This window comes from Ochlerotatus camptorhynchus, unplaced genomic scaffold (assembly GCF_037179485.1).
Source record: "Ochlerotatus camptorhynchus isolate MF236.1 unplaced genomic scaffold, CSIRO-AGI_Acam_v1.1 ptg000367l, whole genome shotgun sequence".
Taxonomy (NCBI): Eukaryota; Metazoa; Arthropoda; class Insecta; order Diptera; family Culicidae; genus Ochlerotatus; species Ochlerotatus camptorhynchus.
In genome coordinates, this window is record NW_027040855.1 from 1,861,747 (window position 1) to 1,875,932 (window position 14,186).

General features: G+C 37.2%; 1 protein-coding gene across 1 annotated transcript in view; it reads right to left on the reverse strand.

Moving 5' to 3' along the window:
- The window catches only part of atos (atossa), a 109,113-nt gene extending 102,903 nt beyond the window's left edge, over positions 1-6,210 (reverse strand). Inside the window, exon 1 of the mRNA XM_065232290.1 lies at positions 5,435-6,210. The gene's annotated coding sequence lies outside the window, so the exon portion shown is untranslated. The remainder of the gene's footprint in view (positions 1-5,434) is intronic.
- Between the last annotated feature and the right edge of the window lie 7,976 nt (positions 6,211-14,186).

A 14,186-nucleotide genomic window follows, 5' to 3' on the forward strand; every position in this document is an offset into this window, starting at 1 on the left:
CGTTAACATTTACCTACAATAAACAAAAATGGCCTATAAATTTAAATTACTTTTAAAAACGTCGTGAATTTGATCTTAAATTTCCAAAAGAAGCCAACAAAAACAAAAAAAGAAAATATGTTGCACAAAAGATAAACTCTGAATTAACTATTAAACGCCCAGAATGATCTGAACATAACCTAAAACTAACACGGTCTTTTTAACATGAAAACCGAAAAAATAATAACCCAAAACGCCAAAATAATTTCCAAACACCAAAGAGACTTAAACACACAAAATATTTTTTTAAAACGTTCTAAATGTAAATGTTCTAAATACACCAACATAAATCTAAATATAAACAAAATGCTCTGCAATTAAATAAACAAACGCGTTTAAAGACCGACATTTTCATAAAATAGGAAAAATAGCCCAAAACCGTTGAAATAGTGCAAGCTAGATGAAGCCAGAAGCTTTTTTACATTTTTCTACGCATGTAATCTTGGTGTGCATCAGCCGACAACACTTAAAAGCTGCAGGTCTTTATTAAACGATGCCTGACGTCCACTATTGAAGGGTAGAAGGGGGTCCTAGGTCCTATTTGTGAGAGTACGTGTAATAAGTATGGCGAAAGGCTGTTAAAAATCGAAAAACTTGTATACGTCATCTTTCAGTCGCTCTCAAATTCGAAAGAACTTTTTATCTGTGCCCAGGTTAAGGCAAAAGCAAACAACCACCCAGGTTGGTTCTACACACCACTAGGGTTACTTAGCATACTTGAAAAAGAGTAGAGTAAATTGGGGCAAGAGTACGCAGGGGGCAAAAGTACGCACTGGTCCGAAAGGGAACTAAACAAAATCATGGACCAATGATTATGAGTTGGATTGAAACCTGTACTAAATACAAGCTTACTTGAAAAATATTATGTATTTTAAATGATCCACCTAAAGTTATCACTATTTGTTTTTCGATTTTTGCATTTTGATATAAAATTATTAAAATTTACTATTGCAATGACCCGATTTTGTCAGCCTTATTGTGCGGTATTGAATACCCTCAGTATAGAGATGCTAGCCGCTTACTACCTACTACGAACATAACCCTGCGCACTCCTCAGCAGAAGTAACGACGAGAGTACGCAGTGATCGTCTCTCTTCCTCATTGAACCGTCATCGCGTGTGGACGCTTTGGTAAGTGGCTGGCAAAACCTGCAACCGCCGAATGGCCGAACTACTATTTGAAAATATGTTTTAATGTTCTATGAAGCCCATACGCTTTTCCAGTGGATGCATTGCACTAAAGCATACCTCAAACATCCATCTTGAAGATGAATGAGAATGGCTTGGAATTACGATTATGCGAAATAATTGAATAATGAAAGAGGGGCTGACAAAATTGGGTTATTACTGTATTATGATATCATGGATGAAGATTATAACCTAAGTATTCGAGTGTCACAGACAAACATACGTAACTCGTTGAATAAGTTTATTTTGAAAACATTGTACCTAAAAAATAGGACCTGAGTAACGACATCTTTCGAGCTTCTCGCGGAAAACAAGTTTGTTCGATATGTCGCAAACAATGTTGCATGCAAGGTTAACATAATATATAGAAACGTCAAAGTGATCCGCTGCCAGCGCTGCAGTGAGCAGTTCACGAAATGATAATATTTAAATCAATCGTTAAATACGTTAACGATGGTTCAGAATGAACTGTTACGTCTGTTTGTACCAATTTTATGATTTGTCTATATGATAGGTGTTTATACCATGATACATACCATAATAGGAAAGACGTAATTTATCGTAGACCCATTTCATTATTCACTTCGAGTGGGGTAACAGTACGAATGGCTTAGAATGGTCGTCAAATCGTTTCTATCTTTAAAAATGTTGATAGAACCTGTTTTAAATTTTCAATACTTAATTTTCACCGCTAAAAACTACTAATTTTTAATACTTGACCAAAGAAAACAGTTGAGTGCATACAAATAATAGGTGCTTGAAGATGACGAAATAAGGTCCAATTTGATTTAGAAAGCATTCATAGCATAGCAGAACATAGCATAAACCAGGTTGCACAATGTCGTAGGTGGTACGAGCTCCAAACTGTTGTTAAGGAGGAGACCCACCTTCACCCGTTGCTGTTAGATAGTAATTTGTGGTTAACCACTACCTCTTAGATACAGGATGCCCGAGCAAAGGAATATACCAAATTGATAACAAGCTCTGATACCCGGTTATCAAGATTTGATAACTGAAAATGACATCATTGTGGTTGAATAAACTGTCAACAAAACAAAAATTATAACAAAAGAATACTATTTGGATATCACAAAAATAACTGATTTAGTTATCGCTGAAAACATCTTGATAACAAATCCTGTGATCCATGCCATTTTTTTCTACAAATTCCAAATTATTTTATCGATTTGGTATTAAAGCCCTACGCTGATAACTGAAATATGATTGGCAGTGTTTTTCTTCTTCTCACAATGTGGATAATATTTGAAGTTTTGAACTAATTTTGCATCATTTCATATTCTTTCATGATGTCAAAATTAGTCTAGGTTGGTAACTAAATTAATTATCCGATAACATCTGAAAACTAAATGATATCTGGAATAACAAGACTTGTTTTCAAGATGATATCAGGTTGTTATTTTACTTTGGTCGGGTGAGTCTCCCTCCAACAGACTAGAGGTGTCCTGGCCACGTCCTTGCATCTGGTGGGGATGGGAGAGGAATGTTAGTCCGACACTTACTTAAGAGAGATGCAGACTCTACGACCCCTCATAAGTGTCACGGGAAGGGTGGAATTTCGTTAGTAGGGAGGGAAAGCCATAGGCCCAGCCGGCGTTGTTGGAAATTATAGTATTTAATATATAAAACCTGTAAATCATTTGTCCGTTTACCGTTGTTGCTGCCCATTACCTAGACCCATTATTCGAAAAAAGTCTTCAGATTTTTAAATAGCTGTAATAGATACTGTGACCAAATACTAAAAGTATTAATACAAATAGTCAAGCAATCGACTCAAATTAAAATTTGATTTTATGGTAAAAAAGAGACATTTATTTTAAAACTACGTGCGTACTCCCCAAGTAACCAAGCCCGCTTTTTCGCCTTTTTGCAATATAAGGCTAATATGCGGCTAATATAAAGCTCAGCATACCCTATGTTAGCCGTGTATCAGCCTTATATTGCAAAAAGGCGAATTAGCGGACTTGTTGGTTACTTGGGTCTTGCACCACTTGAATGTAAGTGAATCTTTCACTTTTCAAATTCGACCCAATGGCAAATTTAGCCAATCGCGACCGGCCTTGTGGCCTTTGAAAAAGGTTCGTAATTTAGCAACTACATTAGTCACATCCGGATCCTTAAGGTATCTCTGAAGGACCGACCAGTTTTAAACTAGAGCCAACACCCAATATACTACATATAAAATTACTATAACAGCTGATTACTGGTCACATTGAGAACCCAGGATCACACTGATCAACACCTGGACATGTTCCGGCTACCACATGAAAAGCGGTCAAAATTAATTTAGTAAGAACTGCCGTAACACTTGCTTAACGCTTTATTTGGACGAGCGAACCTACCAACCAATCAATTCGTACTACAATGAAGGATAAAATTCACTTAGTGTAATGATCTAAAACAATTTTATTTTTAATAAAATAAATCAAAAAATTTGAATGAAAAAGTTGAATTGCAATTGTTCAAAGACGTGTATTTTTTTCTGAGCGTGTATCAAAATTCCTGAAATTTTTACTAAAGATTGAACAAATATTTAAGGTTTATCTGTACAATTTTGGCTTGATCGATTGGGTCTGTCGGCATCTTGAGCAATTTTAGTAAATCTCTTCTTATTAGAGAACTATTTTTCAAACTACTGTATTCTTAAGAACAAGGAGGCAAGTAAAATGAAATTTTGCTCCATTATGAAAGAAAAAACATAGATCTTTCTTTCATTTGGCTTCAAATTTATTTAAAAACGTTTAGTGAGAACAAAGGTACAACAGTTTAAATTTGTTTGTTCCAAAAATGTCTGTTTGTTGATATTAATATTGCTGTCAAGTTCTCATTTTAAACGAGGGGGCGACACATCTAAATCTCAAGTTAAGATGCTCAACAAATCTCACACTAGCGAATCAATCTTCGAAAAATCTTCTTTCATTTGTTGCATCTACTTGCATCGAGCATCATCTTTTTGCAGGAAATCTTCAGAATCGTCATCAATCTTCTTTCTATCTACTCAGCGTGCCCGCAGCTAGCCACAGCAAAGCACAATCTTTTCTGCATCGTAGATAGAGTCGTCCCCCTCGATTTTACATTTTTTGAGGCTCAAAAAATAAATAAATAAGGAGTATTGCCAAATGTTAGAAGTTTCCACCAGTTAAATAAGAAGTGGAAAAGATATTACGAGTGAACGAAAAGAAAAAATATTGATTTTTGGTGGCAATACAGTTGCCACTGCCTTATAAAGGGTTTATGTGAAGCTTTAAAAGGTGCTCCATTATTTGTGTCAAGTACATTAATTCCTCAAACCATTAATACATCTTCAGTCGAATCATCGACTGGATTGAGTTGCAAATCATTAGCTTCACAGAAAATGGTTTTGCGTATGACATGTTAGAAGATTTCTATAAAGTACGAGAGATTTTAGTATCTTTGAAATAGTATCAAATTAATCCATACTTAAAAAAGTAATCATTTGACAAAGGTTTCATTTGAATGGTTCATACAATTTGAGTCAATTATTTCTTTAGATAATTAATTTCATCGTACACTTTCATTCAGTGTTCAAAAACACTAATAAAAAAAGATCATCTATCTTACATGAAGATGCTTTCATTTTGTGTTTAATTCCAATCCTCCTCAATATGAAAACAAGAACATTATCCACACAAAGCAAGATTGTACCACTCGTTCTGGCTAACTAAGAATCACACAGAATCCTACATGGCGGGCACTCATCGGAGCATAGCGGGTGAGCGAGTGCTACCACCAGCTGAGTTCCATACGACGGCTGACAGCTGATTTTGTTGACAGTTGACTGTCCAGTCCCTCGATTTTTATTTTGCTACTGCTGTTGCTGTTGCTGCTGCTGCTATAATCGAGGATTGGATTCATTACACAGCCACGATGGGCGAGAAGAGAACATTGGTGGGGTCAAGGGAAAATACGCAATACATTCAAACGCAGTGGATCTAGCAGAACTCACTTACTGTATAATTAGCATTTTGTTATTAGGATGGGAAAACACAACTATTGGTAGACATTTATGATCCGATCAATTCTAATAAATTAGGCAGCATGATTCTTATGTAGTTAACAGAAGTGAGCAACCTTTTCAACCGAGATATCAAAAGACATATTTAATAACTTCGCAAAATGACGTCTGATTTAGGACTGAAACCAATACATTCGAAGAATGGACGACTTACCTTACTGAAGTAAATTCGGAAAATGTCTATCAACCGAAGATAATGTTATATAAATCCATTCTTTAAGCACGGAAAATCCTTTTTCACTAATTTAATCAGCATATTGTCTGGAGTTGTGGCTGGTATCTATATCGAATACCGTTTTGCACTTTAAGTTACCACGACGAGAAGTGTTGCACCAACACAAAGAAACGATTTTTCCTGATTGTTTTTTTTTTCCTTTATCGATACTTCTAGTTTTCCTCTATTGTGTCACTATAACTTTAACATTATTTGATTTTAGCAATCTTAGCAATCCAAAATGTCTCTTATTCTTAACCAATTAAAAACTGTGTCCAATTGTCACTGATACCTTCTATCGGAGCACAAAACAATATTCTGCCTTTTTGATTGCTTTTACACAGGTTCACTTTTCACTGCAGAGACAACTGGCTACGTCTCGAAAATCTACAACTGGTGATCCCGAATAAAGTCCGATAATCCGATTGATATTTCACCACTTATTTTCGACAAACTTTTCGCTCATATCCACCCTTCACTTGTTCCTCGCCCACTTTTCGTGTTCTCCCACTTTTCCTTTTGGGGGTGTGTGCGTTTGTATGTGTTGATTTCCTTTGCTTTCTTAACCAACGAAACTACACACTATGTGTGGAAATGCTATGATCCTCCAGAAGGTATACGGGAAACCAGGTCGGGAACAGCAGAACTTCGGGATTCCTTTGTAGAGCAGTCGCGCGTAGAAAGCCTTCCGCCGTCTGGGCCAGAGAAACTCGAACCGCTCACCACCGTAGTCGACGAATGACTGAGCTCTGAGATTGAGAGCCGGACTTCTGCTGGCCTGCTGGTGGCTGGTGAGTGGTTCCTGTGTTTACCCTCGTGAACGTGCTCCATGCTTATACCAAAACAGCTGACAAGTGGTTGTAGTGCGTGTGGCATATCCGTAACTGGTATACATGTTGGCACTACTTAGTCGGCAGAGAAAGTAATTAATATCTATTAAGTTTAAATTTGCAATGTTATTTATTTATTTCAAACTGATTTTTTTTCATGATGGCTACATACGTTGCAACAGAAAATACATGATCGATTCTATTAGTCGATTTTCTCTTTTGTTCATAACTCGCTAGAATTAACGTATCTCGGTCCGTTTGCTGTTGCTTTTGATAGCCAATACAACCTGTTACAGCTCTGCATTGAATTAATTCTAGAAAATTAGGGTAGATGTTCTATATTTCGCCATACTAAACGTATTTTTGCAATGAAAACACGTAATAAGAGATAATTTGGCAAAATAATAATGCATGAATTAACATAATATCGAGAGCTGGACTTCTTTTTCAAATTAAAATGCCTTTTCATTAACAAATTGTCACTATCTGGCTGTTTGAGTACTTTTTTTGAAACAAATATTTGTTTCAATTTTCGCCATAGGTTTTTAATTTTCGCCAATATTCAACTACCTCAACATAATCAAAGTCACATAGTTGTCTATTGCCTTCGACGCTCTCTTTATCTGTTTTCATTATGTCCGGGTAGTTTTGCTCTATGACTGAAAATATTCTATACAATGCCGTATCTTCGTCGCTGTCCAGACAAACAAAATCTGCTCTGTACTTTTTCATCCTTGCCCCACCAAAGCTACGGCGCATTCTTCTAGTGTTTTGTGCTTGTTGTAACTGACGAGACATCTCTGTAGGTTCCGGAGTCGACTCACGTTGCCTAGGATCAGACGGCGGTTCTGAAGACTCATCATGAACGGCAGCCTTTTTTAAGTACTTGGATGAATCAATTGCATTTCGATTCCACGGATAAAGTCCAGATATTTTGAATCCGTTCTGAATGGATTTCACAGTAAGAGAATTCCATAGACAATCTTGGGTCACTATTTTTTAGGCACAGAGTTTTTCGACAATAATATCAACTACCGTATAATTTTAATATTTTGAGGAATCAATAATAATTTTGTGCATCTATTTGCAATGTGGTTAGAGTTATAAAATAATCGTTATTTAAAAAAAAATCGGGCATTGTTTTACCTAAAGACGAAAACTAACACAGTGGCGAAATATAATACTTCTACCCTATAAAGAGAAAGAGAAAGATTAGTAATTTCCATTTAATTCCACTACCTTTTTTGCTGTTCCTTGACAGATACGCGTATTTCGTCTACAATGTGCAGACTTCTTCAGTGTCTTGTCGACAGTCGAGTATTAGTAAAAGACACTGAAGAAGTCTGCACATTGTAGACGAAATACGCGTATCTGTCAAGGATAGCAAATAAGGTAGTGGAATTAAATGGAAATTACTAATCTTTCTCTTTCTCTTTATACAGGTATTCCACTAAGACGCCCACATTCATCAGGATTCTAGAAAATTGTTTCGCTTAGCTGTAGCAATGCAATGAGAAAATCGATGATGAGAATCGATCATCGCGTATACGCCCTTATGCATGCTCATTGTCGAATTGTCCTGAGCTTAATGTTTACCATGTACATCCACACTGGCGCGTGACAGAATTGTGCAGTAGACACACAACAATGTTAAAGTTTAACTATTTCGCATGTTTTTGCATTAGATTCTGTCAGTTTGTTAAGTACAAAAATAAGCCAAGTAATATTAGCACTATATCACAAAAGATCATTGGACACGGTGATTTATGACCCGAGCAAAAAAAAATGCCACAAAAATGTCACGCCAACTGAGAAAAAATAACTCCCCCCTTGCCCTTTTTGTCACGTTTTTCCTATACCTAATGCATTGCTTGTAACAGATTTTTACATCTACAGGAAGCGTTTTGTAAAGCCGAAAGTATAACAATTCAACTAAATGGCTGGTATGATGTATTCAATTATTATTATATTATATTTTATGATTTATTATAATATTAGTAATTATTTTCAATTCTCTCAATTTGTCGAACCTCTTAACGGAATCCATTTATGAAGAGCTTTGAGTGGGTTGGTTTATTTCCTTTAAATTCCGTTATAATTCCTTATCTTTTGACAGATACGCGTATTACGTCTACTACTTGCAGACTTCGTCAGTGCCAAGTACAAAGTGTTTCGAAGTTAGGTATGTGAGCAAAAATGTCGATTTTTTTGACCACCCTAACTCAGGAAGGTGCACCCTAAGGGCGAAATAAAAAATACGAGTATAAAATATTTCAATAAGTAACAATACAAGGTTTGAGCGAATTCGGAGCAATTTTTTTTTCATGGAATTGCTGTACATTAGGGTGGTTCATAATATCTATTTTGCTCCACCAAGCTCATTCGATTCTAAATCAGGTGTTGATCATTCTCCCAAAAATTGACCTCTTTTGAATGCAAAATCATACTGCCTAGGTCCTTTGAAGTTTATATGTGAATTACAATGGGAAAAGTGAACTTTCCCTTCGGTATGACGGCAACGTGAAGAGGGTGACGAATTAGGGCCAACGACGAATTAGTCAGTTAAGCCACGGTATAACCAAAGCACAGGTGGCGGTGTCGATTCTCGGTTTGGTCTAGAAAATATCTAAGATTAGATATTTTCCATACTTCCAATGTAATTGAACTTGCCAAAAATTGTTTAAGTGAGATCAGATGAAAGCTCGTATAAGAGCGGCAAATCCAGGAAGAAGAAAAGATGTCGGTATCTGCAGAACAGGGACGACGTGCAGCTGCCGGAAATCAATGCACGGCGTCATTAATTTAATTAAGTAATGAAATTGGGTTGTTTTAGCGGAATGCTTAAATAAAACAACAAAAGGTTATATTAAATTTAATTCCACTTAATTCATTTTGGTATCCATGACAGATACGTAATTTGACAACAACAGTGTTTATCAGTGTCATTCCCACTAAAGAACTTATCAAAATCTAACCCCCTTAAGTAATCATCCCCTTTCATTTTCATTTTCATTTTGCAGCGTTTGGTGGGGCAATGGGAGCGAAAGTCAATCCAAAGCCGAGGATAAAGGAAGGGTAATGGCTGAATAGTCTATGCGGACCACTTGAACGCCATGGGAAAAGGAAGGGATTGAAGAGGCCGGTTTTTGGGGGGTTTTGAGGAAATGACACATAGTGATGCTAAATGTAAAGAAACCGAAAATCCATCTCCCACTGATTCATCCTTTCACATATATACCAAATTGATATTTTAAAGCAATAATCAAAATAAACAGACAATACATGAAAAGGCTAGTTGCCAGTTGCTTTAAAGGCTAGTTGCCTCCCTAAGCGGACCCTCCGCATCCTAACTCTTCTGTTAATCCACTTAATGCTACTAGGCTGTCTAAATTTTCTTATTTAAGTTCGTTTGATGATTATGATATCTCTAGTCTAATTTAACAAATAATTGAAATCTCTAATCTACCTACCATGCTTTATTAAGTACCTGCACTTGTGAATGTAATCTAAAATTTAAAGTGTTTCAAGTTGTTTTTGACTTTGACCTATATTTAATATATATTAGTTCGTCCCAGGTGACACCTTCAAGTGACTAAAATGCTTCACTTTGAAGTTAGTTTCTTAGCTGATTTTTAAATTACATAGGGTATATGCTTCAACTACGCTCACACGTTTCCTTTATGTCGCACCACAAAAATACGTATGTCACAATAGAAGCACGCCACAGTGGAAATCCCGAGCCATAGTTCAAACACTTATCCCAAATCAAAATGAAGCACATATAAGATTAGTTGCAATACCATGTACAAAAATGGTGTTTAATATTGTTCCCTGAGTAATACCTCAATGAAAACAACAACCCAAAGCTTGTCAAGCAAGTAGAAGGAGTAGTGTTGGGCACTTTCTGAAATATTTCAATAGTATAATTCCCTTGCAAACCCAAATAAATCTATCTGCTTAAAAATAAATAAAATAAGAGTGATTTGCGGCAAAACCCGCCAGTATCGCACCCAACGTCAGTGCCTATACGTAAGCGTACTACAACGCGGCTTTCAAATAAAGGAGTAACAAGTGTGATACTATCACTTCAGGCTAGAACTTTGGTTTTCTTATGCAATGGTTCATCAGAGAGGGGAAGCTCAGTAATCCTCATCGCATGCTCATGACGCTATTTTGTCACGGCATGAGCCAACGATGCCGGACCTAAACCAACAGTCTCCAACGCTACACTATGAAGCATAAGATTAGGCCCGCCCACCAACGTCCAGGTTAAAAAACTAGCCAAGGGGAGGGAACCCCCTTAAGCAATCATCCCCTAGGTAAAAATGTCAAGATCACAGGTATAAATTTATCATTAATTTATAAAAAAAAATATATTGAGGTATCTGAGGTTTATTCACAAACTGAAAATCGTCATTAAGAAGCACGAAATGGCATCGATTTCAAGTCTTTACAAGTCGTCCCTGTCAACAAAATATTCAGATTGTAGCGTAGTGGACATGAATCAGCCAGACACTACGAAGGGGCGGAAACTACATCTGCAATCATAAATTAAAGGTTGAACACGAAAAATGGGAATTTCAAAATTTCACTGAATCAAGCTAAGAGTGCATAGAATCACAGAAAGCAGTGGTTGTCAGGATAAGTTCATTTGTTTACATCATGGCTTCACCGGAGCAGGCACGTCGCGATTCGATCCTGCACGCTCGAGACGAAAATCCCGGTCTATCCGCTCCTGGCAGTTTCCTGGGCAGGAATTTTATACCTCGGTTGACCGGAAGAGTACCCCGGAAGAATGTAAAATCAGAAAGAAGTAGAAATTCCCCAAAAAAGTTCCTTGTCTGGCAAGCAATTTACAGTTGTGGGTCGAAACATTCGTTACTTCTGGGACCATGAACGTGCAAATTTACCAGGAGGAATGTCTACGGAAGAGACTACTGCCTTTTCTGGAGCAGCATGAGGTGGATCACCAGGACAAGTGCTGGAACTAAAGCAAGCGTGCCAGCTGTGGTTAATTTTTGTGGCACCGCTGGCTGGTAAAGGGATAGAGATTAGAGCGATTTAAATTAAGCTGATGGTTATATATGTAGTACCGTCCGGGACCGAAATCCGTACAGCACCAAAATCCGTACACCCTGTTGAATTTGTTTATTTATATGCATCGTAACAATGTAAATATTATACATGAATACATCAGTCCGCATCGTGCTCTCTTGCCGTGCGGATCTATTTGCTTTTTGCTGAAGGAAGTGTTACTACTACCTAAAGCTACAACAAATTTAAACAGCACTTTTCAGTGCTCAACCTGTAAAAATTTTTCTACCTTGTTCAACTCTTATTCCTCTTCGATCCTTGTTTGGACCCTACCCGAGGTAATCCTTCTTGGATATCGATTTGGAAAATTCCTCTTCGATCCTTCAGATTCTTATAGTAATCTGCTTGGAAGTCGATTTGGATAAAAATTTACTGCCGCCATGGCGCCTAAACGCAAAAGAAAGGGGCAAACTCTTGACCCCCCTTCTGATGAAATTAATTTGAGTAATCAATTTGATTTGCTCACGGATGATGAGAATGATCCATCATCCAAGAAAAATTCTAGTAAACTTTCCCGGCTTAATGCCAAGAAGGAAAAGATTCCCCCTATTGTGATAACCACTACCGATTTCCATGCTCTTCGCATGGAACTTTTGAATTTCGTGAAAGTTAAGTTTTCACTACAAATTGGACGTCGGGGTGAATGCCGTGTATTGGCTGAAACCTTGGACGGATTTAAATGTCTTCTCAAGTATCTTACTGAGAAGAAGCACAAATTTTTTACTTACGACACCAAAACTGAACGTGTGTTCAAGGTTGTCATGAAAGGACTGCCCAGTGGTGAATCCCTGGATCAGATCAAAGATGAACTGGCAAAATTACTTGGAGTTGTGCCACTCCAAGTAATCAAAATGAAAATGAAATCCCGTCCTGGCGATTCGCGCAACGGGATTTCTAATGATTTTTATTTAGTTCACTTCAAGTCTAGTGAACTAAACAACCTTAAGGCCTTAGAAAAAGCTAGCCTTATGCTCCATGTCCGAGTGAAGTGGGAACACTTCAGGAAGACTGGAGGAAATTTCCAAAACCTCACCCAGTGCCGTAAGTGCCAGGGATGGGGTCATGGAACAAAAAATTGCTACATGCCAGCTAAATGCATGAATTGTGGTGATTCCTCTCACGCAAAGGACGACTGTCCTGTGAAGGAAGATCCTAAGAAATTTAAATGTTCAAATTGTGGTGAAAACCACAAATCCAATTTTTGGGAATGTAAGACTCGCAAAGCGATTCTACAATCTCGTTCTAGCCGTCAGGTAGGAAACACTCCACGTTTCCGACCAGGTACAAATTCCTCTGCTGTTAACAACGGTCAGCGAGGAACAAATTCTACATTCGTACCCGTAGGTACAAATATCTCCCCTGCTTCAAATGTTTCATCTGTACCTACTCCCCTCGCTGCTAACAATGTTCAGCGAGTTAATGGAGCTACCTATGCTGCTATTGCAGCGGGTAGAAATCAAAATACTAACCAACGTTCTAACGGAAATTTTGACAATTTTGACTTAGGAAGCATTACTGCCCCCAAAATGGAATTTTTACAGAATTCATTAATTGACATGATTTCTGATATGCTTAAATCTAACTCCATGTTTGATGCTATTCAAACTGGAGTAAAATTTGCAAATAATATTGTCATGACTTTAAAATTCAGTAATGGATTTTAAAGCATTAAATATTGTAAATTGGAATGCTCGATCTCTTAAAGATAATGAAGACGAGCTATTTAATTTTTTAAGAGTTCATAACGTGCATATTGCCGTTATAACTGAAACGTTCCTTAAACCTGACCATAAGGTTAAGAAGGACGCAAATTACTTGATTTATAGAAATGATCGTCTTGATGGACCCTGTGGTGGCGTTGCCATCATTATTCATAGACGAATCAAACATAAAATTCTTTCTTCATTTGAAACCAAAGTTTTTGAAACTTTGGGGGTTTCTGTTGAAACAAAATTTGGACAACTTACGTTTATAGCTGCCTATTTGCCATTCCAATGCGTAGGCCAGCAAAAGAATTTTCTCAAGGGTGACCTTCAGAAACTTACCCGTCATAGGTCTAAATTCTTCATTATTGGTGATTTTAATGCAAAACACCGCTCATGGAATAATGCTCAAAGCAATTCCAATGGTAATATTCTGTTTGATGATTGTTCTGCAGGTTATTACACTATTCAATATCCAAACAGCCCAACATGCTTTTCTTCTGCAAGAAATCCCTCCACTATTGATTTGGTCTTAACTGATTCATGTCAACTTTGTAGCCAACTGGTTACCCATGCTGACTTCGGTTCTGATCACCTTCCAGTAACTTTTGAAATATCCCAAGAAATAATTTGTAATCCCAACAGCTCTACTTTCAATTACCATAGAGCTGATTGGGAGCAGTATCGAACATTTATGGAATATAACTTCGATCCAAACATTCCTTTGCAAACCAAAGATGAAATTAATTATGCTCTTGAATCTCTGACTACTTCTATAGTTGCAGCAAGAGCTGCCTCAGTACCAAAATGCGAGGTTAAATTCGATTCAATTATAATAGACGATGATCTTCAGCTCTTGATCCGTCTTAAAAATGTCCGTAGGAGACAATATCAAAGAACACGCGATCCTGCCATGAAAGTTATCTGGCGGGATTTGCAAAAACAAATTAAAAAGCGATTCTCTGCCCTGAGGAACAAAACTTTTGAAAATAATATTTCTAAATTAGACCCGAGTTCCAAACCCTTTTGGAAACTCACAAAAATTTTGAAAAAACCTCAAAAGCC